We start from the raw sequence: 26,985 nt of genomic DNA on the forward strand, positions 1-26,985 counted from the left end.
GAAATAAATCACTGCGGCGGCAGCGGCGGGGGAGCCGGACCGAGCCCGCCAGACTGGGGCCGCCCTGAGAACGAAAGAGTGAGAACGAGACGGCGGGGTCAGGAGAAATGACTCAGGGAAATGGCTTAACCCTAGCCCAGGGGCAGCGAAGGGTCCTGGAAGAAAGAACCGAAGACAGAGAGGGGCCCAGAGGCAGAGAAGGGGCCAAAATAGAAGAGGGAGATAGAGAAAAAGAACAGGAGAGAGAGAGAGAGAGAGAGAGAGAGAGAGAGAGAGAGAGAGAGAAGCGAACGAAAAGAAAGGGCAAATTAGGGGTAAGAGAAGTTCGAGAAGAAAGAAGAGCGTGGAGGGAGATTAGGAAGGGACATAGAATAAAGAAAATCAAAGAAAACCAAAAGAGCAAACGCTTTTGTTTACGCATCTACAAAAACTCCCCTGCGGCGGCCAGGGCTCGCGCGCGAGGGCCGCAGACCCAGGAGGCCTGGGCGGGAGCGCAGCCTGCCTGCTCGGGGTTCTAGGCTGGGTCTGGCGCAGAACCGGACCCGAGCGGTAGTTCCAGGACGCGGGGCGCACAGGAATATCTGCCCCTGAAAGGAATGGTGCTTGTGTGGGGGGTGTCACCCTGGATCCTGGGCTGGGAAGGGGATGGGAAGATATAAGACGCACGCTTCTCTCCTGGGCACACACGGGCACCTGAGTTCCTGCTCTGGAGAGAAGGGAGGCGGGGACCTGAGGAGGACTGGCTTTCTTCTCCTTAGTATTGACCGCCTAGTGTCTCGGCAGCTAGGACCTCCCCTTCGCCCCGCTCTCATGCAGAGCCCTGGAGAACTGCCCCCGCCACCACCCTTGCAGATCCCCCTAGTCCAGGACGACGCGCCCGGCCAAAGCTGCGAGAAAGAAAGTAACGCCGCGAGAACCGCGACTGGGCGCCAGCGGAGGGCGCATTTCCTGAGCCGCCTCTCCGCGGCCACAGAGAGGCGCGGCTCGTTCCAGGGGTCAGGCCCGCGCCGGACTGCCCTGGCCGGAGACCGGGGGAGAGAAAAGGAAAGAAGAGGAGGAAGTGGGGGAAGGGGAGAGGGCGGGGGCGGTGCAGAAGAGATGGCAGAGAGGAATGAAATATGGAAACTCGGACCGGAGGGAAAGGAAAGAGCCAGGGTGATAGGGAGAGTTTCCCCTCCTGACCAGGTTAAAGGCACCCCTAGGACACCAGGCTGGAGACTGAGACCCCAACAAAGCTTTTGGAAGCTTCTGTGTGTATGGAACCGTCAGTGAAGAAAGAAAGTCTTTTCTACCATCCCAGCAGCCCCTGAGATGACAAATGCCCAGAAATTTTACAACCTTTGTGATCCGCTCCTTTCCTCCTTCTCCCTGCTTACCCTGCCTTCTGCCTTGTCCGCTGGCCAGGTCAGCCACAGAGCTGGACTGGAGGAGGGGTGGAAAGACCCCAGGAAGGAAACAGGCAGCACAATCAGTTCCTACTTTTGAACAGAGACAGGGTGAAACTGATACCTAGATCAGAATCCTTCGGATTTGTGAGAATTAGGAAGACAGTGACCAAGTTGGGCCAGCTGTGAGGACACCAGTGTCAGTCAATAAACTTGGGTCAACTCCAGTGTCCGCTGGGGTCATAGAGGTAAATTAACACTGGCTCTGCTTTCAAGAAGAAATTCCCTGGTGGCAAAGAGAGAGCTATAAACCAAGGAACTCTGCCAGATATTGGGTGGAAGGGTGACTGCAACACAGGGAAGCACAACTGGGGAGTCAGAGAATGCTTCATAAAGGGGACGGGGTCTTGCAAAATGACTGATGTGCAATAAATACAGGGGATAGTTGGGTGAAATACTCCCAGGCAGAAGGAGGTAAGGAGCAAAAGTATGGGGAGGCAGCAACAGCCCACCTAGTTAGGGAGCTGCTAAGAACTCCGTGCAGCCAATCTGGGAGCTGGGGTTGAGGCAAGGGAGGTAAGACTAGATGGTGGGCAAGGCCTAGATCCAGGAGGACTTTTGCTACCGACTTTTGATTTGTTCCTTTAGGCCATGGGATGCTGCTGAAGGATTTTAAGCAGGGAAGAGACTAGATCTGATTGATTTGGAGGGGAAAGACCACTCTGGAGGTGTGGACAGGGCACTGGAGGTAGACAGAGCAGCAGAGACTGGGAAAACCATTTCAGCAAGAGAAGATGGGAGGTCATGAAACAACAAAGTCGGAGGGAGATAGAGCGGAGAGGGTGAAAGTGAAAGGTGGAGGCAGTATGGTCAGGAGTGGGTCACAGATTGAGTGTGTGTGTTGTCAGATGAGATAATAAATGAAGCTTCTGAGTAACTTTAACCTCAGCCCTGAAACTCCCTTCACCCCCATCCCTTGGAACCCCCCAGCCCCCTGTTGTGGTTACAAAAGTGGAAACCCACATATCATGGCTGGAGGTAATACTTCCTCCCTTGGTCGAGGCAATCTCATAGAACCACGTGCACCTCAGAAGAGAATAACTTCTCACTAACCCCAAGACACAGAAAGCAGCACCCCAGGAGTGAAAAGTGGAGTCAGTTAGTCCTGAGGTAGATAGCATTTTTCTCAGATCTAAAACATACCAGTAGGCACATCCTTTGAATTCACTGAGCCTATGTGTTATCTGTAAAATGTGGACAAGAATATCTTCCTTATGAAATTGTTGGGTGGTATTAAATAAGGGATATATTAACCTCTAGCATGTAGGTGTTGAGCCACGTTAGTTTGCTCCCAATGCCCACTCCAGACCCAGACCTCTGCATAGACTGAATGAGCATGATTTCCTGAGCAGGCACAGGGTGTCAAGGGTACAAATAACAGTAATGCAGAGATACTATGGAGAAGGGAATCCAGAGGGAAGGCCTGGTGTCTGGCTGGAGCAAAGTTAATGATAAGAGCAACGAGAAAGGAACTAACACATCTGAGGGCTTACTGCATGTCAGTACGTACTTATATTAATTCCATCAATTCTCACCTATTATTAACCCCACTTTAAAGATGAGGAAACTGAGGCATGGAGAGGTTTTTTTTTTTTTTTTTTGTATTTTTCTGAAGCTGGAAACAGGGAGAGACAGTCAGACAGACTCCCGCATGCGCCCGACCGGGATCCACCCGGCACGCCCACCAGGGGTGACGCTCTGCCCACCAGGAGGCAATGCTCTGCCCCTCTGGGGCATCGCTCTGTTGCAACCAGAGCCATTCTAGCGCCTGGGGCAGAGGCCAAGGAGCCATCCCCAGCGCCCGGGGCCATCTTTGCTCCAATGGAGCCTCGCTGCGGGAAGAGAAGAGAGAGACAGAGAGGAAGGAGAAGGAGAGGGGTGGAGAAGCAGATGGGCGCTTCTCCTGTGTGCCCTGGCCAGGAATCGAACCTGGGACTTCTGCATGCCAGGCCAACGCTCTACCACTGAGCCAACTGGCCAGGGCCAGGCATGGAGAGTTTTAAAACCTTGTCCACAATCATGCAGCCAGTAAGTGGCAAAGGCAGGATGTGTACCCAGATACTGGCTTCATAGCTTACACTTTTAAGCACATGCTGTACTAGATATCCCTAGTGCCCAAAAGGAAGTTACAAGGAGAAGAGACACTGGCCGTAACTCAGAGGCTGGATGGATCTGAAGGGACTTATTCCTTCAGGACATCCACTGGTAAACCCAGGAGCCCTCCTCCCCTCTGTCTTCCAGATCCTCCCATCAGTCCCTTTCACCACCTCCATGCTCTTCTCTCTTCTCTGCCCAGGGCTTCTGAATCTGGAAATTCAGAGCTGAATTCTCTGACCATCCAGCTAAATCCATAGGACTGTAGGGCCACTAGCCCTCAGCAGCCCTGCAGGAGGCTCAGAGTCCCACCCTATGAGCTGTCCCTTGTGTTAGGATACTGTGGCTTTTTCCCAGCCAGGCCTTGGCCCTCTCCATGAGCATCAGGGTTTTCCAGCTTCCAGGCCTGCAGCCTCAATAGGAAGGGGCGGGGGCTCCACTCCATGCTTCACCCCAGCTGGGCTCAGCCTCCCATCAGCCTTTGGTAGATCCCAATTCTTGCTCAACACCAACCACAGATAAGAATTCCCTGGACTGATTTTGACGCCCTTACATGCAGGTCTGACCTGAGTTGTCCCATACGGATTCCCATGAGCTGGGCCAAGGTGCCCTGGGAACTGCAGAGGAACACAGACAGCCTTGCTCATAAGCCTGCCCTCTCTTCCCACTCCCCTGGGTCCACACAACAGGCAGTTCTCAGAACTGACCTCCCCATGGCCAGAGAGCTGCCCTCCCCTACCTGCTGGGGCCACCTTACAGCTCCTCTTTTCTCTTGACCACAGAGGTTTTTCTTTTCCTCCTTTGGGCAGGAGTTATTTTTGCCAAAAGACAGAAATTGAAGAAATTCTGGAACGATCTAGGTCTGTGGAGACTATCTGTGCCTTCTTTTAACCCATTCAGGTAGAGAGGGCAGGAATGAATACGCGTGCATGGGAGAAGGGGTCTAGGCCTATATTTGGAGGGGTTCCATTTTGACTGGAATTTAACCAATTCTTCTGAATGACCTATGAGTTCTTTAAAATAGTCATTGTAGCCAGGCAGGTATTCCCAAAGGGCAAGCACTATGGAGCAAAACCATGTGTGGACTTCTTTTAGATGTCTACCTTGCTGGTTTGCAGCCTAGTTTTTTGAAAAAAATTTCTTCAAGATGGACAGGGTGTTAGGCATTCCGCCAGATCATTCAAACAAGACACTAGGATGAAGGTGACTGGATGGATGTAAATTAGAGAGAGGAGCTCTCTCTCTCTTGCTACCCCCTTCCCCCCTCCCCCCACAAGCTCTTCCTCAAGGTAAGGTGTGTTGAAAGTGGTGGTAGTACTGCCGCCGGCAGCATCCCTGAATCAAATATATCCCCTCCCAAGGACAAGTTACTCTTCTTTTATTTTTAATTAATTTTAATTTACTGTGTTTACATGGATTCAAGTGTCCCACTGAATATAACTCCCTCATATATACCCCCCCTTGCCCCCCTCCCCTCAACACCCAACCCCCTTCCGGATTTGCAGGACAAGTTATTCTTTAATTGCTTCATCTGAGCAGTGTGCGACTCTCTTATCCTGTACCGGGAAATTAAAGCGCCCAGCACCAAGCCTGGCACACAGTAGGGACCCCCATAAATGTTGTTGATATCGTATGTATGCCTTTAAAGGACCTCGCACTGTGTCAGTCAGGGGTTCACGGGCGTTCCCCGACACCTGTGGGAGCTGGGAGCTGGAAGGGTTCGCTTCCCCTGGCACGGCCACGCCTCTAGGTCCTGGGGTTTCAGACCAACTTGTCTCTTGGGCACTGAGCCGGATGGAACCTGGGCCGGCACCCGCGCACCCGGCAGACCAGAGGTTGGATGGCCAGATCATAGTGGGAGTAAAGGTGAAGGGTGTGGAATGTGTGCAGGAGGACTTGCGGTCTAAAGCGCGCCTGGCCGCCGCCACCGCGAAGCCCACCTAGCTTGGAGCTGCCCGGGGTCCCGAGTCCTCCGCGCTCTGAATACGCTTGCCCGCGGCCCGTCCCGCCCGCTGAGCGCCGGCGCTCGATTAATAATCATAAAGCCCCCGCTTACCCTCCTCTTAAAATTAATAACTCTGTAATTAGAGTCATTTCAGAAGCCTCCTGAGCCGCCGAGGCCGGCCAGGCCGCCGGCCGCCCGCGCCGTGGGCAGGGGGGAGGAGGAGGCCGCGGCATCTGCAGGTACAGAATGAGAATTAAAATCGCTCTCAACAATCCAATACACTTTTTATCAGCCATCTATCTGAGAGCCGGGCCCATTCATCATCCGAGGCATTCTCCCTGAAAACAAGACCCATTCAGATTTTATACAAATTATCATATTTATCATCGTCTCCAACTCCGGAGTAACATCTCCGCAAAGTGTCTGCCATCTCCCCGGGGAGCCACGCGGCTGGGAGCGCCGGAGCGCCCGCCCGACAATTCCCCCGCCAAGCCCCCTCCTCTCGCCCCTTCTCCTCCTCCCCTGCCGCCCCCCACCACCATCTTTATCGTGGGCCCTTCTCTGGACTTGGATCCACGGTCTCTGCTTTTCCCCACTTCTCTCTGTGTTCTCCCCACTCCACATCAATCTCTCTCTCATCTCTCGCTCTCTTCTCTCTCATCTCTTCTCTGGCCTTTGATCCACGGTCTCCGCTTTTCCCTCCCCTAACATGTGCTTTTCTTTTCTCTCTTCCACCCCTAACCTGGATTTCTCCAGGGCCTGGGCTGGTCTCCCCTCTCTCTGGTCTCCATACCTGTTTCTCTGGGTCTCTGCTTTCTTTCCACCCAGCATCCCCATTTCTCTGCCAGAACCAAGAAGCAAGAAGATCCGTTTGTGGCGGGACAGCTTGAGCCTCCCCTCTTGGACTGAGGAATTGATTCACAGCGGGGCTCCTCGGGTTGATTCCAGGGGTCAGCTCAGGCCCACATCCAGGAGTCTGAGGAAATGAAGCAGGGCCACACTAGGCCCATACTCACGCCTGCCACACACTATAAACACACACACACACAATCCACAACACATAGCCACACACAAACACACCACAAGCCTCCACCGCACATACCACACACTGCACACACACAGCCCTCAACGCACACGGCTCTCAATACATACCCCCCCAGCCTCCTACTCATACTCATGTAGCCAGTCCCTCTATACCTGCAGACCCTCCTTATGCATCAGCCCCCTGATGCATATACACTTCCTACCACACACATAGCCCCAATGCATGCCGTGCACATATAGGTATGGGAGGACACACCCTAACCAAACACACTGTCATCTCATGTCCTCCTACCTAGATTCTCAGTCCCCCTCATCTCTTCTCCTCTTTGTCTCTGTATATACATTCACTTTAGGCAGGAACAGGTCAGGCACCACAACCTCTGGCACAACTTCTGGCTTAGGTGGGGGAATCTGTCTGTGACCGGCAAGATCTCAGCTGCCCTACCCAGCTACTATAAGAACCCCACTTGCTCTGCACTGACCTCCAGGGATTCATGAGGTCTCCCCAATTCAGGCCCACAGACACTGAAACCTTTTAGAAGAGGGGTTATTCAGAGTCTAAGGAGGGAGACTTCACAAAAGTGACAGCAAGAATGTCCAGAACACAGGTTTCTGACTCAAAAAGCAACCCGTAGGCGACTGCTTCCTTTCTAGGCCTCCGTCCTGGAGGTGGCCCTGCCGGCCTCCCTGAGGGCAGCCAGCTCTAGCGTTATCTACTGCTCATAAAAATTAGGGGGTATTTTATTGCTTCATATTCATTTTAAAATATCCCCTAATTTTTGTGAGCAGCATATTAAAGTCCCCTAACTTATCCTCAGTTTCCCTTTGAAAGTATGGCTTAATGAGTTATTGTGTGGCCATTCTCAGTCATTAATTCAACCACCATTATGAATGCCTTCTCTGTGTAAGCCCTCTGGTTGACATGGGAATTACAGTGGTTGGCAAGAGATACCCAATCTCTGCCTCCGTGAATTAGTCTAACTGCTGTCTTGTAGAACTTTCTGTGCTAATGTGAATGTTCTCTCTCTTTGCACTGTTCAATATGGTGGCCACTAGCTACATGTGGCAATCGAGTACTCAAAATGTAGCAAATATGACTGAGGAAATGAATTTTTAAGTTTAATTATTCATTTATATTTAAACTCATCTGCTTTATTTAATTGTGGCTAATCACTACTGCACTGGCCAGCACAGTTCTTACAAGCAGGTTAGTCTTTATTTTGTTCAGTGGGGCAGAATATATTTAACGAGTTCCTTCTCTTCTTTCAGAGCTGTAGAAGGTCTGTGCGTGTGAGTGGGGAGGTCCTCTTCCTGTCTGGACCACCAGTTCCCTATAAGCTATAATGACACAACCCACCCACATATATGTGAACCAAACAGGCTGCTTCTAAAAACTGTTGATGAATCCCCATGAAAGAGTAACAATAGCATTTCTTGAGTATTGCTTGGCTACCAGACACTATTTATATATGCTACATCATAAGTCTTACCAGGGGTTTATAAGCAGATGCCTGTGAGGGCAGGAAGGGTTGAGAAGACAGCAAGGATTGGGTTTTAGGACAACTCAAGAGGGCAAGGTCTCTCTAAAGGTTGTGGTTGTCATGTATAAGTGGGGGCCAGTGATGACAAGTTATCTGATTTTTAAGAGCAACCAGAATCTTTGTTTTTGTTTGAAATTTATTGGACATTATTTAAAATTAAAAAAAAAAAAATCCTGACTGGTTGGATGATCAACTAATGATGTGCTAGGATAGTCACTGCAGCTTTGTTTGCATGTTAGAAGTCCACTAGCGTCTAAATGTGTACTAGTAGGGGCCTGATTAAATAACTTATGACACCTCTATTCAATAGAATACTAGGCAGCTTTAAGCAAGAATGAAGTGAATCTTCATATATAGATATGGATAGATCTCCAAGGTAAATTAAGTGAAAAAAAAAAAGACATGGAACAATGTGTAAAGTGCCTTTTATTTTATTTTGTTTTAAGTTGAGAGGAGGGGAGGTAGTGAAGCAGACTCCCACATGTGCCTGGACTGGGATCCTCATGGCAACCCCATTTAGGGCCAATGCTTGAGTCAACCAAGCTATTTTTAGCGCCTGAGGTCAACATGCTCAGACAAACCTAGCTATCCTCAGTGCCTGGGGCCACGTTTGAACTAATCCAACCACTAGCTGCTGGAGGGGAAGAGGGAGAGAAGGAGAGAGGGAGGGGGAGAGAAGCAGATGGTCACTTCTCCTGTGTGCCCTGACTGAGAATCAAACCCAGGATGTCCATACACCAGGCCAACACTCTATCCACTGAACCATCAGCCAGGGCCTGTAAAGTACCATTTATTGAGAGAAAAAGAAACACACACTTACATGCATACACACATTTGTACTTGGATAGAATGCCTCTGGAAAGATACATAAGAAACTAGAAACATAACTGCCTCAAGGAAGGGGGCAAGGGTGAAAGTACGATTTATTTTTTCTCTGTAATCCCTTTGGTGTGGTTTGACTTTTGCTCTAACTGCATGATTTACATATTTAGAGTGTAGGCTGCATAAACTCAGCTAAAAGATTAGTTGTGGTTTTTGGGCTGCATGTTTTTTTTTGTTTGTTTGTTTGTTTTTGTATTTTTCTGAAGCTGGAAACGGGGAGAGATAGTCAGACAGACTCCCGCATGCGCCCGACCGGGATCCACCCGGCACGCCCACCAGGGGCGATGCTCTGCCCACCAGGGGGCGATGCTCTGCCCCTCCGGGGCGTCACTCTGCTGTGACCAGAGCCACTCTAGCACCTGGGGCAGAGGCCAAGGAGCCATCCCCAGTGCCCGGGCCATCTTTGCTCCAATGGAGCCTTGGCTGCGGGAGGGGAAGAGAGAGACAGAGAGGAAGGAGGGGTGGGGGTGGAGAAGCAAATGGGCGCTTCTCCTATGTGCCCTGGCTGGGAATCGAACCCGGGTCCCCCGCACGCCAGGCCGACGCTCTACCACTGAGCCAACCAGCCAGGGTCTGGGCTGCATGTTTATAACTCTGATCCTATGGGGATCTCTTTCAGATAGGTATTATTGATGAAATTATACACATGAGGAAGCCAAGGCTCATTTGGATTAAAGTTGCACAATTACTCAAGTTTATACAAGTGGTTAGTGGTGGAGTTTCGATTCTAACTAAGTTCCTCTGGCTCCCAGGCTGTAACACCACACTACTTTTCCCCAGAGGAAGGGAGGAATAATGATGTTAATACCATCATTACTATCAACAACAATGTTTATTGGGAACTTGTTATGTGCTAGGCACCGTGATGAATATTTCACATCTCACATTTAACCCTCACAATAACCCTATGGATTAGATATCATTATTATCCCATTTTACAGATGAGGAAGCTGAGGCAGAGAGTTTAAGTTGCCCAGAGTTACACTGACAAAGGAAGTGGTGGAGCTGAGACCCTCACCTGAGTATGCTAACTACAGAATTTGGTGCTTATCCATCTTGACGCATGTAGAGAACTCCACAACCTATTTTTGTAACTCTGGTTGGCTCACCCCAAGAATGCTCTATCACATCTCTCTGGGGACCATGGGGGGAGTATTACCCAATGACCCCAAGCTGGAGATGAAGACAGCAAAAGAAGCAGAGAGGTAAGAGAACCACAGCCTTTGAACGAAACTCCCTGTATTGGTGGCTTGAGTTCTGTGGCTAATGTTGTGCCTGAGTGCTCCGTGCATAAGGACATGTGTATTCTCCATAGGCTCTTCGGGCATCAACTTCCCACACAGTTTCTCTACCTCATAACAACCTTGTCTTCCTGTCAAGCCTGAGCCAAAGAGCAAGTGAACCGAGAAGTTTCAAAGATTGTCAACTGGCCCCCAGTCCCCTCAGCCACAGGCCTAGATCCCCAGTATGAGTTCAAACACCAGTACGTGATTAAGGAAGAAGAAGCAGGCAGATGTTGAGGAGTATCTGCCCCTTCTCCAATGTGTCCATATTAATGTTGGCAAAACAAAGGCTTTGACTGAATCCAGAATCTTGGAGGGCCCAGGATAGCCAGAGGCAGCCTTAAATGGGGATGCCAAAGCTGGCAACAGGCTGACCAACTACTAGGCCTCCTCCAGGGCCCCAAGCATCGCCTCCAAGGAACTTATTTGACAAATAGTTATAAGGCCCCATATATTGCTGTATGCTTGGCACTGTTGTTAGCACTTTAGAAGTGTGTTTTAGTTTCCTATTGCTGCTATGACAAATTATCACAAACTTAATGGTTTAAAATACCACATTTATTATCTTACATTTCTTAAGCTCAGAAGTCTAAAACTCTGGGTCAGCAGGGCTGTATTCCTTCTGGAGGCTCTAGGGGAGAATCAGTTTCCTTGCCTTATCCAGTTTCTAGAAGCCACCCTCATTCCTTGGTTCATGGCCGCATCACTCCAGGCTCTGTTTCTGTCCTCACATTTCCTTCTTTGACTCTGATACTCCTGTTCACTCTTATAAAGATGTTTGTTAGGACACTGGGTCTGCTTGGATAACTCAGGATAACCCTATCATCTCAAGATCCTTCACAAAATCACATCTTCAAAATCCCTTTTGCCATGTAAGGTAACATAGTCATAGGTTTTGGGGATTAAGATGTGGACTTTTTTGGAGGGGCATCATTATTCTGTCTACCACAATGAGTATTAACTCATCTAATACTAATAACAACTCTATGAAGTAGGCGCTATTACTGACCTCATTTTGCAGATGTGGAAGCTAAAGCAGCCAGAGGTTGTTAAGTTTGTCCAAGATTATACATTTAGTACCTGACAAAGCTATCATTCAATCCCCAGCAGCCTGTCTCCAGAGTCTGTGCTCTTAACCACCACACTACAAGTATTTGGGGGCCTGACAGAAACTAATGTTCAGTGTCTGCACCTGGAGACACACACACTTCACATGCTCAGACATCTCACATGTCTTTGTATTTTTATGCACATAACACACACATATACACACATATATCAATATATATACCTTTCACACACACACATATATATGATATATTAGGTTTACATACATATACACAAAATACTGTACACACATTCCCAATCATATACTCACATGACAAACATGTACAATACTCTGAACACATACATTTCCCAATATGCATTCTCCCAGATCCTATGCATAAATACATATTCTGCACACATAGCAGACATATTATACTTTCTATACTATTTACACACACAAACATCCTGTGTTCACAACTACATAATGCCCTGTGGTGTATACACCTTGCATACACATGCACACAGAAACATGTAAACACTTGTCCTCTTTATTTTTTTTTAATTTTTAAAGATTTTATTTATTCAATTTTCAGAGAGGAGAGAGAGAGAGAGAGAGAGAGAGAAAGGGGAGGAGCAGGAAGCATCAACTCCCATATGTGCCTTGACCAGGCAAGCCCAGGGTATCGTACAGGCGACCTCAGTGTTCCAGGTCGACGCTTTATCCCACTGCGCCACCACAGGTCAGGCAACACTTGTCCTCTTTATAAACACATCTTGCAAAAAGATATATAATATGTGACACATATTCTGTACCTGAACACACCACACACACACATATGCTCACAAAAACCTATGTTTTCTAAACACATATATCACTCACACATATATCACTATTTATATATTCACATATACCCTACGTAGAGCTTCACGTGGCATTCAGACATCATATAAGAATACACACCCTGCACCCCAAAGCTCTGTGCCCTGCATGCACACTGACATACCATGCATGTGTTCTCAAGAACTATGCACATGCAGAGACCCTGGGTACACACATACTGCACACATACACATATCGCACTCTGAATGCATACTTTTACACACACACACACAACACACTCCTGTCTTAATACATTTTATATACACAACCTGCAGTTATAGAGATGTATATTCTATTCAGCGGGGTGAAATCCACACTGAATCATGTGTTTAATTAGCACTGCACACAAAAAAATAACCACACAAGTGTATACAGCCTTATCCGAGATTTTGAGGTGCTTCTTTAGTTGATTCCCAGCACTCGCTGGGGATTCTCCCCATTTTCTTGGGGAGGAGGCTGAGGCTCGGAGGGGCGGGGCCAGCCGGGGTAGCCCAGCCCACCGCCGGCCGGCACACCCTCCCCCCACTCGCCGCGGAGGTGTGATCAGCCCCCGGCTCGTATCCCTCAGCCCCAACAGAAAGTAGTTCCAATACCATGTTTGTTAACTAGGTTATCTAGGCTGTGGAAGATTTTAATGTTGAATTTTATAGCTTTACCACGCTCTGCCGTCCTTGTGAATATTGTAATATTGCATTTTTTACAAGTTACTCTTCTGTTAATGTTCCAGCTAGTAACTTTTATAATCCTCCTCAATGAAATTTTTTTGTATTCTTCCGCACCGTTAACCCCAATGGCGGCGCCTCGGCCCCTGGCAGGAGGCAGATACGAGATGAATTCCTCTTTAATCAGAAATAATAATAATAAAAACACACACGCGGCTCTGCTGCCTCTCACTCCGGCTTCCCTTGCCGCCGCCGCCCCCTCTCAGAGCCGCCTGTAGGCCCTGCGGGCAGGGCCCCGGGCTCGGGCAGACTCTGGCGCTGGGGCCCGACCCCCGCTCCGACTCCTCGCCCGGCGGCGTCTCCCTCCCCGACGCCTCGGCTCCCAGAATCCAAGCCTTTTCTCCTGCCTCGACTCTCCACCCCCCAGTTCGCCCTCCCTCGTTTCCATCCCTCTTTCTGCTTGGTGTCTGTGGTCTGGGCCTCTCCCGCTGCCCCTGCCAATCACTGTTTCTCCCTCTTTGGGGGCATCTGCCCTCTGTCTCTGAGGTTTTGTCTCTGTGCCCTTCTCTGTTCTTGCCTCTCTTCTTCCAACTATCTAGGTTTCCTCCCAAGCTGTTCTCTTTCCACTTTCTCTTCTGAATTTGCATCTCTACACCCCTCTCTTTTTTTTTCCTTTTCAGAAGACCAGAAGCCATTGGGGGTGGAGTGGGGAGTCCTGGTGAGGGCTGGACCTGCCTGAGGAAATGAAGCTTTGCATTAGGTTAGGGCTGGCTTGGAGTTGGGGGTACGTTTGGAGCCACTAGGTAAGAGGAGTGTCAGAAAGGGTTATGGTGTCTGTGGCCATACGAACAGAAGGGGGGTCAGCAGGGGGTAAGGGGGGAAATGTCCAAAAATTGAGGGTGAAGGCCTAAGTTAGAGGAGCCTAGATCCTGGGGCCTGGGGAAGGAAGGCAGCTGGGCGAAGGAGCCCTGGCTCAGTGTCAGACATATTTTTGCCCTGGGGTCCCCTTCTATTGAAAGGGAAAGACCTATCAGGGAGATAGGAAAAAAATGGGCTGTTTCCTACAGAGATGAGGCCTGCAGTTTGGGAGGGAGTTTGATGGAGGGAGATTGTGTATGCATGCTTAAGTGGCATTGGGTGAAGGGCCTGCCTTAACTGGTAATGGCACAGGAAAGAATGATCTGAGGCTACAGCTGACACCATGAGTTCCTTCATTTGGTTAACAAACACGTACTGAGCATCCACTAAGTGCCAGGCCCAGTGCTGGACCCAGGGAATACAATGATGAGTGAAACACAGTCTGACCTCTTGGAACTTATGGCCTAGTGGAAGTGACAGATAGTAATCAAATAAGCACACAAATATATCTTTGCAAACTGGAATCACTGCTAAGGATTTTTTTTTAATTCATTTTAGACAGGAGAGGGAGAGACAGAGAGGAGAGACAGAGAGAGAGAAGGGGGGAGGAGCTGGAAGCATCAACTCCCATATGTGCCTTGACCAGGCAAGCCCAGGGTTTCGAACCGGCAACCTCAGCATTTCCAGGTCTACGCTTTATCCACTGCGCCACCACAGGTCAGGCCTGCTAAGGATTTTTGAGCTGGGGAAAAAGTACATCCCTGTGGCGTTCAGGAGTCCTCTGGGTTTCCAGGAAACAAACTGGACTTCATTCCTCATAAGGTCTCCATCTTCCTCCTGGAGCTCCAGCTCCCAGGGGGTGGGAGGGACTCCTCCTCAATTCTGCAGAGACCGCATTCCTCAAGTTCTGAAGTGAGCTTTTATCAGCTGGTTTTCAAGATTCCATCCGGTCAGATTTCCTTCCCTAGGGTCTTCCAGATGTGACTACTAAAGTTCTCTCCCTCCTCATCATGCAGAAGGAATAGCGGTCTCGCACATGAGAACAGAGGTACCCAACATCTGGAAATCAATCAGAGCCCCGGCGCTGCTGTACATCTGGAGCACTAATGGCGCAGGAGCCCCCGAGGTGGGGAAGGACGTAGAAGAGGATGGAGGGGTAGGACAGCTCAGCTAGCAGGGCACGAGGCCCTTGTCCATGCACCTGCCAGATGCACCAGACTGAGAATCTGCCTGCACACAGTGCTGAATGCCGCCCCCGCCGTGACAGTGCCCCTGCGTGTACCCCCACCAGCCGTCCCAGGTCCGCTAAGAAAGGTTAATGGTCCTGGGTCCCACTCCCATCTCCACGACGGGTCAGGAGCGTGCATGAGGGGGAAATTGTTAAACCACTACCAGGGAAGGGAAAGAAAGACCAGAGTGGGAGGGAGGAGAGGTGGGGACTGGCGGGGCTGGGGCGCCGGGCGCGCCTGTGCGGAGCGCGGAGGCTGCAAACGCCCGCGACAGTAAAACATCTGTAATGTGCCATTCGCCGCTGCTCGCTGATTGCTCATGGATTAAAGATTAAAATCTCGGCTTTGGCAGATGGGGAGAGAGAGGAAACTCTTACGAGCACGTTTTGCATCTGCATTTCATTCTGCTTCGTTCCCTGCGCCACGCCTGGTGGCGCCCGCCCTACCCCGCCCACCCCGGTTTCCCCTGCGAGGCCAGGCTAGGCCGTACCTCTCCCGCTACCGCTTCCCTTTCTAACCCCTCCTGGCGCCGGGAGCCCTAGGCACCTGGTCCCTTTCGTGTCGTTTTCAGCTGGGGTTCTCGCTTCTGATCCAGTGTTGGTCTAGCTCCCACCTAGACTCCAGGCAGGGCCTCCCCAGAAAAGGGGTACCCTCCATTCTACGGGCTGGGGGCACCACTCACGTGGTGCTGGTGATAGTACTATCCCTGGACAGTACTAAGGCCCGGGAGTGCTGGGACCGGAAGTGCTGGGACAGGAAGGTGGACCCAATCTTGGGGCTCCTGGCGCTTGGAGATGGTGAGAAGTAATCGTGGTGTGGCCAGGTGGGCTCGCCTGGGAAGGTGTGTCCCCTCTGTTCTTCAGACTGAGCTGCTGTGGAGGCACGAAACGGGACAGGGAAGGGACTAAGGTCAGGAGGACTCTTGGGAGCTTTTAGGGACCCTAGAGATACTCCTGGAGCAGTGGCTGTTCTAGTTCTTAGATCATCCCTGCAAATTGCCTGGTCCTGGGCCACCGAGGAGTTGAAAGGTATGCTCATGTGCTTGGGAACTTGGGGCCAAAGCCACTGGCTTCCTTATTTTCCTTGCCTCCCAGAACACGTACTTGGCATCAAACTTTGTTGGGAAGGAAAATCCAAGCAGCGAGAACTAGAGATAAAGGACTGTCAGAAAGACAGACAGGTGTTAGGGAAACAGATAAAGGAAAAAAGGAAGGGAAAAAGCTGCAGAGCAGTGTGGCAGATGTGAGCACCTGCATCTGATGGTGGGGGGAAAGGTTGGGGAAGTGGGGGGAGGGGGCCCTGTCTGGATTCTCTGGCTCCAACTGGGAAGAGAGGTTGGTTCAGGGTGAACAGAAGAAAAGCAGAAGAAGGATGAACGAGAGGAGAGTCGGTGTGGCAGATGTAATTAATTACTGCATATTAAAATGTTTGTTTACAGAGATGAACAGTGCTGAGGTCTGATGGTAATTAATTCACTGCATTTCCCAGCCCTCTTTGAGCCCAAACCCCTCTTGGGAGGTCTGGAGGTGGACCGGGCTGGGTAAGGTGCTGGCTTGCCGTTGCCTCCTCACCAGGGGTTGGAGCCCAGATTGCTGACAGTGGAGAGAACGTCAGACAGCAGCTACTCAAGCCCCATCCTACTGCACACACTTGGGGAAACCAAGGCCAAAGAAGACTTGTGATTATTCATTTGCTCGAGGCCACCAGCTAGTCAGTCATGGAGCCAAGACAGCAGCCCCTGCTTTCTTGCTCCCAGAAATGTGCTCAAGACCAAAAGAACACTGAGGAGATGGTGCTCTTAGGCAGAGATGATATAACAAAGAAGGCATAAAGGGAATTAGGGTCAAACTAAGGGTTTAAGAGGAAGGAAACAGACTTAGGGCCCACCATGGAGAGGAGACCAGGGGCCTCCTCACTCTGGAGAGCTGAGGTGGGGCAACAGGTTATCATAAAGCAGCTCCTCCCCATTACATCATCCTGGGCCATGATGAGGGAGGCAGAAGCAGTTAGTATCACCATCCTTAGAAGAGTGACACTGGCCCTGGCTGGTTGGCTCAGCGGTAGAGCATCGGCCTGGCGTGCAGGAGTCCCGGGTTCGATTCCCGGCCAGGGCACACAGGAGAAGCGCTCATCTGCTTCTCCACCACCCCTCCTTCCTCTCTGTCTCTCTCTTCCCCTCCCGCAGCCAGCTGAGGCTCCATTGGAGCAAAGATGGCCCGGGTGCTGGGGATGGCTCTGTGGCCTCTGCCTCAGGTGCTAGAATGGCTCTGGATGCAGCAGAGCGACGCCCCCAGAGGGGCAGAACATCGCCCCCTGGTGGGCATGCCGGGTGGATCCTGGTTGGGTGCATGCAGGAGTCTGTCTGACTGCCTGCCTCCCCATTTCCAGCTTCGGAAAAATGAAAACAAACAAACAAACAAACAAAACAAAAAAAACAAAAAAAAAAAAAAAAGAAGAGTGACACTGGCAAGCTCTACCACTCCGAGTCTTGTTACCTTGGAGAAATGATGTAACCTTTGTGAGCCTCAGTTTCTTTATAAAATGGTCACCTTCCACATAGGGTAGTTGGGAGGGATGCTTTGGTTGTTATTATTTTCACAGAGGAAACAGGCAGTGGCACTTACGCCCTGTGGCGGCCTCTACTCCCACCTCCTCTTCATCATACATGTCATACTCAACAGCAGAGAACAAGCCATATTCATAAACATTCTTCAATTCATTCATTCATTCATCAGGGAGCCAGCCGATGGACTGCTTGGCAGATATGGGTGCAGGATGCAAGATGAATCAAAGATCTGTCCCCGTTTTGTAGAAGCACACAGGATTCACAACTATGGAGAGAGAATGGAGGCACAAAGGAATGTCACCTGAGCAAGGAGTACGATCAGAGGATAGGAGCGCCAGCCAACAGCCAGGCCTCAGGTTGGTGGCTCCAGGAGGATCATCTTCCTGGTTGGCCACAAAGGATGGGTAGGACTGAGGCAGGAGAGGAGAAAGGGACAGGCTCTGTGGGCAGGGTCAGCAGCCCATAGGTGGAGGGCAGGAAGGGCCCGCACCAGACACAACCTTGAGAGCCCACAGGGATCCCACCTAGGCCTCTTATTTGGGAGGTTTGGTAGGGGGGTCCCTAACTTTCCCCTTCAGGCCCTCCTATTTCCATACCGAACCTGGGACTGAGGTCAGGTGATAGAGAGGCGACTTTCCCCTCATTTCTCATGACTAAGAAGTGGAGTAGGAGCCTGGGGGAGAGGACAGGGGGGCTGACAGCGGAGAGGGCTGTGTGGAGGTGAGCTGGGGGAGAGGACAGGGGGGCTGACAGCGGAGAGGGTTGTGTGGAGGTGAGCTGGGGGAGAGGACAGGGGGGCTGACAGCGGAGAGGGCTGTGTGGAGGTGAGCTGGGGGAGAGGGATAGGAGGGGCTGACAGCGGGAGAGGGCTGTGTGGAGGTGAGCTGGGGGAGAGGGATAGGAGGGGCTGACAGCGGAGAGGGCTGTGTGGAGGTGAGCTGGGGGAGAGGACAGGGGGGCTGACAGCGGGGGAGGGCTGTGTGGAGGTGAGCTGGGGGAGAGGGCTGTGTGGAGGTGAGCTGGGGGAGAGGGCTGTGTGGAGGTGAGCTGGGGGAGAGGACAGGGGGGCTGACAGCGGAGAGGGCTGTGTGGAGGTGAGCTGGGGGAGAGGGATAGGAGGGGCTGACAGCGGAGAGGGCTGTGTGGAGGTGAGCAGGAAGAGAGCTGGAGGAGGATGAACTGGGCTTTTGAAGTGAACGCGGCATTCACTCCCTGAAGGGTCTGGGTTGCTGGAAGGTTGAGAGCAGGAGGCCATGAGTAGTGTCTGTCTGGGGCTCCGAGGGACATGCTGAGTGTGTGAGCACAGGAGGGCCACAAGTGCGTCTATGAGCCGTGGCTGTCAAGGAGTGTGTTCTTGGCTGTGTGGCCATGTTGACAAGAATATGTTTACAGGTGTGTGAATATATGTGTAAACGGGTATGGGTGAGTACACCAGCATGTCAGCGTGCCCCAGAGTATGGGGAGAAATGCTGAGAGGTACTTTGTACATCCGGGCCTCTCTCCTTTACCCACAGCCCCTCCTCACATACGCTTCACCTCTTCATGAACTGGAAGGAGGGGCAGGGACCCTGAAGGTCCCCAGGCTGGTCTGACACCCAGGCCCGCCCAGAGTGCATGAGCCTCCCTCCCTGTGGCTGAGTCAGTGATGGAGCCTGGAGTCTGGAGTCTAGGTGGGACTGTCCCTTCTCAGCCCCTTGTCCTGGTTTGGCGATTTTAGTACCTCTGTGGGCAAGTCACACAAGATACGTTTACGGCAAGCAAACAATCATGCAAAGTCAAACAAACAAGCAAGAAAACAAAACCCCCAAAGACCCAGAAAACACTCATAAGCAAAATGAAGAAAGGAAAAAACACCTGTCAACTCATCACACCCAAGGAGACCCCCGGCTACAAATTGGTATATTTTTTTGCAGTCTTTTTTTCTACGTGAACACTGTGGAAACAGAAACAGGGTCCTGGAAACAAACCACTGTGTTGCCGTCAGCTTCCCCCTGCCATCACTGAGGGCTGCCATGTGTCTCGCTGGGTGCCCTTCTTGTCCCCATTTCCCCTTGACTAAGTTCCTCCTCCTCCCCTCTGCCAGTCCTAGGACACAAAGGCTGGGCTAGGCAGCGACTTGTTGGGCTGGGTCTAGGGGCCGGACCCCTGCTGGGGCGCTCTGGCCGGGCTGGCCCGGAGCCGGCAGGCGAGGGGGGAGCAGGGGAGGAGTCGCGGGAGGGAAGCGAGCGGAGTGGGGCGGAGCAGAGCTGTCGCTTCCCATCAGGCGGAGGATTGTTCCCGACACGCGCAGGCCCTGCGGCGTTTCTGTGTCAGGGAGTTTTGCCGGCGCTGTGACCCATGCGAGGGGGGTCGGGCTGCGCGCGGGAAGCGGCCAAGAGTGACCAGCGCGGCCGGCCGCATCATCACCACCTGGCCGGGTCACTGCTTCCCTCTCCTGCTGGGAGAGCAGCGGAGCGGAGCAGGGGTTGGGGGTGAGGAGGGGGCGGGTTTCTCCTGGTATCACTGCCCCTCCGTCCCGCTCGGGGAGGTCAAGTGGGAGAAACACTTCCCAGTAGAGAGGGAGAAGCAGGCGAAACCAGCACTGTGGGCCTCAGTTTCTCCCCTTTGGAATGGAGGGGTGATCTTTACTGGTCCTGGGTTGAGGATGTGGATGTCTTGTTCCCTAAGAAATGGATGAGGCCACCGGCTGGAGAATGCAAAGCTTGAGGGTGGGCAAGCCGCCGCCCCCCCCCAGGCCCGGAGAGGCTTTGCCAGGCCTGGAGAGGCTTTGCCAGGCCCGGAGTTGGCCCCAGCGCCAGAGCTACTCAAATAGAACTGGGGCCTGGGCTCACAGCGGAGTGAGGCCAGGGACGGGGAAGCCTGAGGATGGGTGTCTATGCAAATAAAATGATAATGGGAATGTGGGTGGCTGAGTTTCCTAAGAGGGGCCGCAGGGAGGGAGGAGTAGGCTCCTGACCTCTTCCCCCTACCCACTGGTCCCATCTGAAGTCTGCGGCTCCCATCTTTGGCACTTAATGATTTTGACAGGCCCCACCCGCACACCATCGGGGGGCCTTTGTGTCTGCTAGACCAATGGCCCCTCTCCTGGGCCCACCCATCAGTCACCCGGAGCTCCAGCTGTTCCCAGCCTTTGGAGCAACTTCAGCCATCACCACTACAAATTGACTCTCAACAGCCGCTCAGAGACCCCTTCTCTCCCATTGTCTCAGGACAAATGGCCCTTCCCCTGCACACTGCCCCACAGGCCCAGCCCACGCTGCCTGCTGCTGCTTCTGGGAAGGGGAGCAGAACCCACTGAGCTCTTCCAGGAAGCCCTTTTCCTTTTCTAAACCCAATAACCTAGTCAGGCTGGGCCAGCAGACAGTCCCCACTGCCCAGTTCTGGCCTAGGCCCCCTGTGTCCTTTCCTCAGTCAGATGTGGGCTTTATGAGGCTGGGATTGAAACTACTACCATTGCTCCTACAGCCCCGTGCGCTGGAGAAGTCTCACCCTGTACTAGCCCACAGAGGCTGAATTGAGCGGTAAAACAGGAGAGAGGCAAGGATTGGTGGGAGAGGCATGGGGACTGGGAACCAGGATTCCCAGGAGCCACCACGGCCAAGCACGGAGCCAAGACAATTACATGCCTTGTTTTGCTGATTGCATTAAAATCATTAGAATGAGGGATCTGAAAAATTGTACATTACGGGTAGAATTAGAAGGGGCTTTAGAGACTGGCACAGGCATCCTCAAAGTGAATCTGGTACAATGAGCACAAATTGGGTTACACAAACAGACGCTTTCACGTATTGTCTCAAGGACCTTCTCAACACACCACCTCATCTTCCTTTTTTTTTTCTTTTCCTCTCATTTTCAGGCTCTCTGCTCAAATTATTTCTCTTCATTCCTCCTCTTTTACTCTTCTCCCCACTCACACTCAACTTTGCTGCCCCTCTGGCCCTCACTTACCTAGTTGTATTAATGAGTTGACCTGAGAAGATACAGTGGGTGGAGTCTTTGGCTTTGGGGATAGGAGACAGGCACACCAAGACATCCCCCAAAAGTGCCCTTAGTCAAAATGTCCATCCCAGCGTTGGTGCCCAGGCAGCAGGAGACTTAAAATGATCTGCTTTAGGGTGGGGAAGGGGGTGGTCTGCTAGAGTCTGTGCAAGAGGAGGTCTGAATGTCAGAGTCTGAATGAGTCTGTGGCCGCCTTTGTGTGTGCATTTGTGTATGTCCCTGCTGGGTCTTAATCATGTTGGTAGCTAGTCTTTCTCCAGTGGACTGGTCAGAGTTCTGGGCAGGGAAGCCAGAGTGCCTCTCTCCTGATCTCAAGGAGCAGTGGGCTAGGCCCTGCATTGCCACCCTGCGGGTTCACACTTGGCTACACTGGGCTGCCAAGGGGAGACTGTTGTAGTACTGGTGAATGGACCTATCTGGCTAGGGAAATGGTAGAGAAAGGATGGGGTGTGAGTGGGGGTTGAAAATGGAATTGCCAGCCTGGAATGAATGAATGGTGGAGTTTCTCTTTTGTAACCGGGAATAATTAAGATAGATGTGCGGATGGATTAGCTGTCCTGCAAGGTCAGGAGCGCATTGCTGGATCACTCTATTATTTCGCTGTGCCACAGCTACCCGACTAACGCCTTTTTCATGATATTTTGAACATCCGCACAGAAAAAAACCAAGTGAGTGCACGAGAGATACAAATGGATCGTTTGGTGGAGAAATCCGTCTTCGTCACCGCCGCCAGGCTGGGATTAATGCGATTGAAGGCTCCTCCAGGCTCCGCCAGGGAGACGGGCTCAGGAAAGCAAGAGAAATTGGTTTGTACCCCTGGGAGCACGATTGATGGGCCTGGTCTGCCAGGCTGGGCTGGGCCACCGTGTTCTCAGGCTGGGCTGGGGGCAGGGCCTGTGCCTGGGGCCTGAGGGACAGGCCTAGGCTGGGCTGCATCCTGGAGGAGTCCGCTTTGGAGCCTGTGGGTGTGATGGTGGAAACATCACAGACTCTGATGCCCCAGGGAGGCTGAGAGACTTTAGGGGAAGAACAGGAATGGAGGGGCCTAATCCCCAGTGACCATCCTCTTTCATGAGTGGCCAGGGGGAGGCTGCTAAAGTCCATCAAGATATAGGATCTGAGGAGAGGGTCTGGACAAAGGAAATGTTGCCCGTTTACTCTCAGAGCAAATATTTACTAAGCCAGAACCATGTGCCAGGCACTGTGCTAAGCGTGATAAACAGTACAGTTCCTATTCTCATGGAGCCTCGAGTCGATCTGGGAAGGTAAACACTGAACAAGTCATTCCCACCAAGTGTTATGGAGCTTGCGATGGAGAAGTCACAACAAGGGGACAAGACCTCAACTGAGAGATTAGGAAGGTCTTCTTTCAAGAGTCACATGAAAACTGAGTCTCGAGAGATGGGTAGGAGCTACCAAGATAGGGAAGGGAGGGGAGAAGAGTGGAATTTTACAGGCAAAGGGAACAGACAGTCTGTTTGGAGACCTGGAAGTGAGAGGGCTGATGGAGACATCTTCATCTACCTGATGGAGGAGAAAGAATCTGCCATCAGAGAGGTAAAAGGACGGGTCCAAGTTTACATAACTGGCAAGTGACAGAGCTAAGGCTAGAACAAAAGCCTTTTCCGTGTCCTTTAAGTGACTGCAGAATCCTTTTAATCTGATGGAAAAGGCAAAGAGGTCTCTGAAAATGGGTCACATGTGAGCTGCACTTGGGAGGCCATGGAAAGAGGGGAGTTAGGGCATATCCGTGTACCCAAACATCCACATACACAGTGTGAAGATGGGCTCAGTGGGATGATCAGAGAACACATGGAAGTTTTTGCTTTTGTTTTTCCTTTTTAATTTATTAAATGCATGGGTATGGTAAAAATGTAAACATTATACATGGGTATACAGCAAAAATGAAGTCCCTTTCCCCCTTCACTTTCAAACCCTGTATTCTGCTTCCCAGAAGCAAATACTGGGGTCATTTGTGTGTTCAGAAATATTGTACACACATATCAGAGAAATATTTTTTTGTTTTTTTTTGTTTTTTTTTAGAAATATTTTTTACATTCACAAATGATAGCAAACTATACACATTTTTATTTAACAAATTATTTAATTAACTAATTTATTTTTAAACATTTTTTTAGATTTTATTTATTCAATTTAGAGAGGAAAGAGAGAGAGATAGAAGGGAGGAGGCGCAGGAAGCATCAACTCCATATGTGCCTTGACCAGGAAAGCCCAGGGTTTCAAACCAGTAACCTCAGCATTCCAGGTCGATGCTTTATCCACTGTGGCAATGCAGGCCAGGCTAACAAATTATTTTTGAAATTATTCCAGAGTAATGCATGAAGACCTTCCTTATTCTTTTTTTTTTTCTGAAGTGAGAAGTGGGGAGGCAGAGAGACAAGACTCCCACATACATTCGACCAGGATCCACCCAGCATGTCCACTAGGGGGCGATGCTCTGCCCATCCAGGGTATTGCTCCATTGCAACCAGAGCCATTCTAGTGCCTGAAGTGGAGGTCATGAAGCCATCCTCAGCGCCCGGGGCCAACTTGTGTTCCAATGGAGGCTTGGAACCTTGGCTGCGAGAAGGGAAAAGAGAGAGAGAGGGAGAGAAAGGAGAGTGGGAAGGCTGGAGAAGCAAATGGGTGCTTCTCTTGTGTGCCCTGGCTGGGAATTGAACCTGGGACTTCCACATGCCAGGCTGGTGCTATACCCCTGAGCTAACTGGCCAGGGCTCCCTTATTCTTTAGAACAACAATGTGGTATTTCATTGTGAAGATGTATTGTTACTTATTAAACTAGATTGATATACATTTAGGTTGATAGTTGTCTACTACTGTCAAAGTGACTATCCTTGAAGTAGAATGATCAAGTTAAAAGGAATGTGTCAGAAAGAGTTTGGGCTTTGGGTAAGAGGGGAGAGAGCAGTGATGTAAGAGGAATAAGCGATGAAGAGAGAGACTGGCCTAGTAGAGGGATGGTGAACGTAGCAGGGAGAGCAAGGGGCTGAGTCAGTGAAGCTGGATTCTTGGGCCCCAGTCTGGACTCTGTTCTAGCTCTGATTTTTTTACTACACTGCTCACAAAAATTAGGGGATCAGGGAACGTGCAGATACTCCAGTACTTTCAGCTTTTTGTATAATACATTTTCACCAATGAAATAAAAGTTGGTTTTGCATCTCATTTGCATAATCAAACAACTTTCTTTGATTTGTTTGCTTTTCTGATGTTCTTGTTTAATTAAAAAACCTCAAATGCACCTTTTTTTTATCGCTTCATATTCATTTTGAAATATCCCCTAATTTTTGTGAGCACTGTAGTTTTGGGTGAACTCAAGCAACTTATTGAACTTACCTGAAACTCTTTTTTCTTTGGTAATATGAAAACAATATGAACCTCATTGATTTGTTGTGAGGTTTAAAAGTTTGCCATGATTATGTATGAAAAAATGAGTGGATATGTGAGTGGGGCATACACAGATTTTATTCTTGTATTATCATTTATTAAGTATTGTATGATTGTCCATATGAACAATTGTAAACCTACTTTTTTCCCACTGTGTACAGTAAAAGCAGCAATTATTATTGAGAAATAATAGTTGAAATGCTTTTATTTTTTATTTTATATCTTGTATTATCTGTGTTGCCTTAAAATTTCTACAATGTACGTGCATTAATTCCACAATCAGAAAGAAATAATACAAACTATAACACTTTCAGTGGAACAGAAGGAAGGATGGAGGCGGAAACCACTATAGGCTAAAATATTGGGCAATATTACTTGGCAGAGACTACCAGGGGTGGGTTGAGTTTACAGAAGAATGGAGTTGGCAAGAGACCATATCAGGTGGAGGGACATGAGTTAGCAAAGGCGTGAAGAGGAGAAAGCATCTGTGGGAAAAACAATCCAGTTTAGCTGAAGCAGAGTTCTTGTACTGTACTCGTTTCATTTATTCATCCCTTTAACAAACATGTACTGAACACAGAGTCTGAGCCAGGCACTGTGCTCTGCCCTGGGTATATCCTGGTGATCAGAAAGAGAAACAGCCCCAGTCCTAATGCAGCTCGTGGCGATTAAATAAGAGGTCTATGTTACTCCCGTGAGAAGATCTACAGAAGGGCCTTGGAGAGCCTCTAATAAAGGAGGTCGGGGAATCCTGGAGAAAAATCCTCACTAAATTAAGAATTGGAAGGACGATTAGGTATTAACCAGGAAAATAGGGTAGAGAAGAGTGCTCCAGAAAGGAGGAACAGCAAGGGGGATGGCTAGTCTCAAGAGGGAGCCTGATGAGTCTAATAACAGATGAGTGCGGTGCGCAGGGGAGGGTCTGGAGACACTGGCAGGCCAGGCCGTCCAGGGCAGGGCTGTTGTGGGAAGAATTCTGGACTTTATATTGAAAGCAAGGGGAAGCCTTGGAAGGTTCTAATTTCCACAAGTGACATGATCAGACTTGTGTTTCCAGCAGTCCCTGCTGGCCACAGAGAGTGAAGGTATGTGAATCAGTGAGGAGACCACTGGGTGATAATGTGAATAGGGGAGTGGTGACGAAGATGGAGGGGGAAGGGTGGGACTAATGGAAGAGGAGTGGGAGAAAAGGTTGTAGAAGTGCGTGTGCGTGTGCGTGTTTGTGCGTGCACGTGCACGCGCACACAGCTCTTGCAGGGAGTGGATGTAAGTCCAGGCTGAAAAGTTTAATCAGTTGGCCACCTGGAACCCTTGATAGTGATAGAAAAAGAGCCACCATTCACAGAGTGTAGTTCTTACTTCTCCTGGGCTCTACATAACTATTTTTTGCATACATATTTTACTTAATCCTTGTAATTTATTCTCGGTCATCTGCTACTTAGAGGCAGAGCTGGGCTTTATAACCTGCATTCTAGTTCCAGAGTATAACCATCAAGCTTTACTGTTATTGAAACTTTTTGAGCAGGAAAAGCATGTGGTCAGGGTTATAACTTAAGAAGATTAATCCAGTAGCAATAGATAGATGGTTTTAAGGAGAGAGGCTCAGTGACAAATATTTCAATTGGGTAGAAGTGAGGTCAGAGGGTCTAGTCATGTTGGGACCAAAGTAACGGGAAGGAAGGAAAGACCACTGTGAATATACAGGATTTAAGATATGAATTAGGCCTGGCCAGATAGCTCAGTTGGTCAGAGCACAGAGGTTGCTGTTTGATCCCTGGTCAGGGAACATAAAGGAATAGATCTATGTTCCTATCTCTCTCTCTCTCTCTCTCCCTTCCTCTCTTGCTAAAAATCAATCAATAAATTTTTTTTTAAAAAAGATTTGTATTAGTTCTCTATTATTACTGTAACAATTTACCACAAACAATGGCTTCACAACACCTATTTTTAATCTCAGCTCTATAAGTTGGAAGTCTGGGTGGGCTCAATTGGCTTCTTTCTTAGTCTCAAGATGCCGAAATCAAGGTGTCAGCTGGTCCGGCTGCTTATCTGGAGGCTCTGAAGAAGATCAACTTCCAAACTCAGCTTGTTGGCCTACTTCTGTT

The 26,985-nt window shown here is 50.1% G+C and overlaps 1 long non-coding RNA gene across 1 annotated transcript in view; it reads left to right on the top strand.

The window, feature by feature from the left end:
* LOC136384713 (uncharacterized) overlaps positions 1–26,985 on the top strand; it is a 40,895-nt gene that overhangs the window by 9,385 nt on the left and 4,525 nt on the right. Inside the window, exon 2 of the long non-coding RNA XR_010747647.1 lies at positions 22,133–22,281. This is a non-coding gene — a long non-coding RNA (uncharacterized lncRNA). The remainder of the gene's footprint in view (positions 1–22,132; positions 22,282–26,985) is intronic.

This window comes from Saccopteryx leptura, chromosome 13, assembly GCF_036850995.1.
Source record: "Saccopteryx leptura isolate mSacLep1 chromosome 13, mSacLep1_pri_phased_curated, whole genome shotgun sequence".
NCBI lineage: Eukaryota > Metazoa > Chordata > Mammalia > Chiroptera > Emballonuridae > Saccopteryx > Saccopteryx leptura.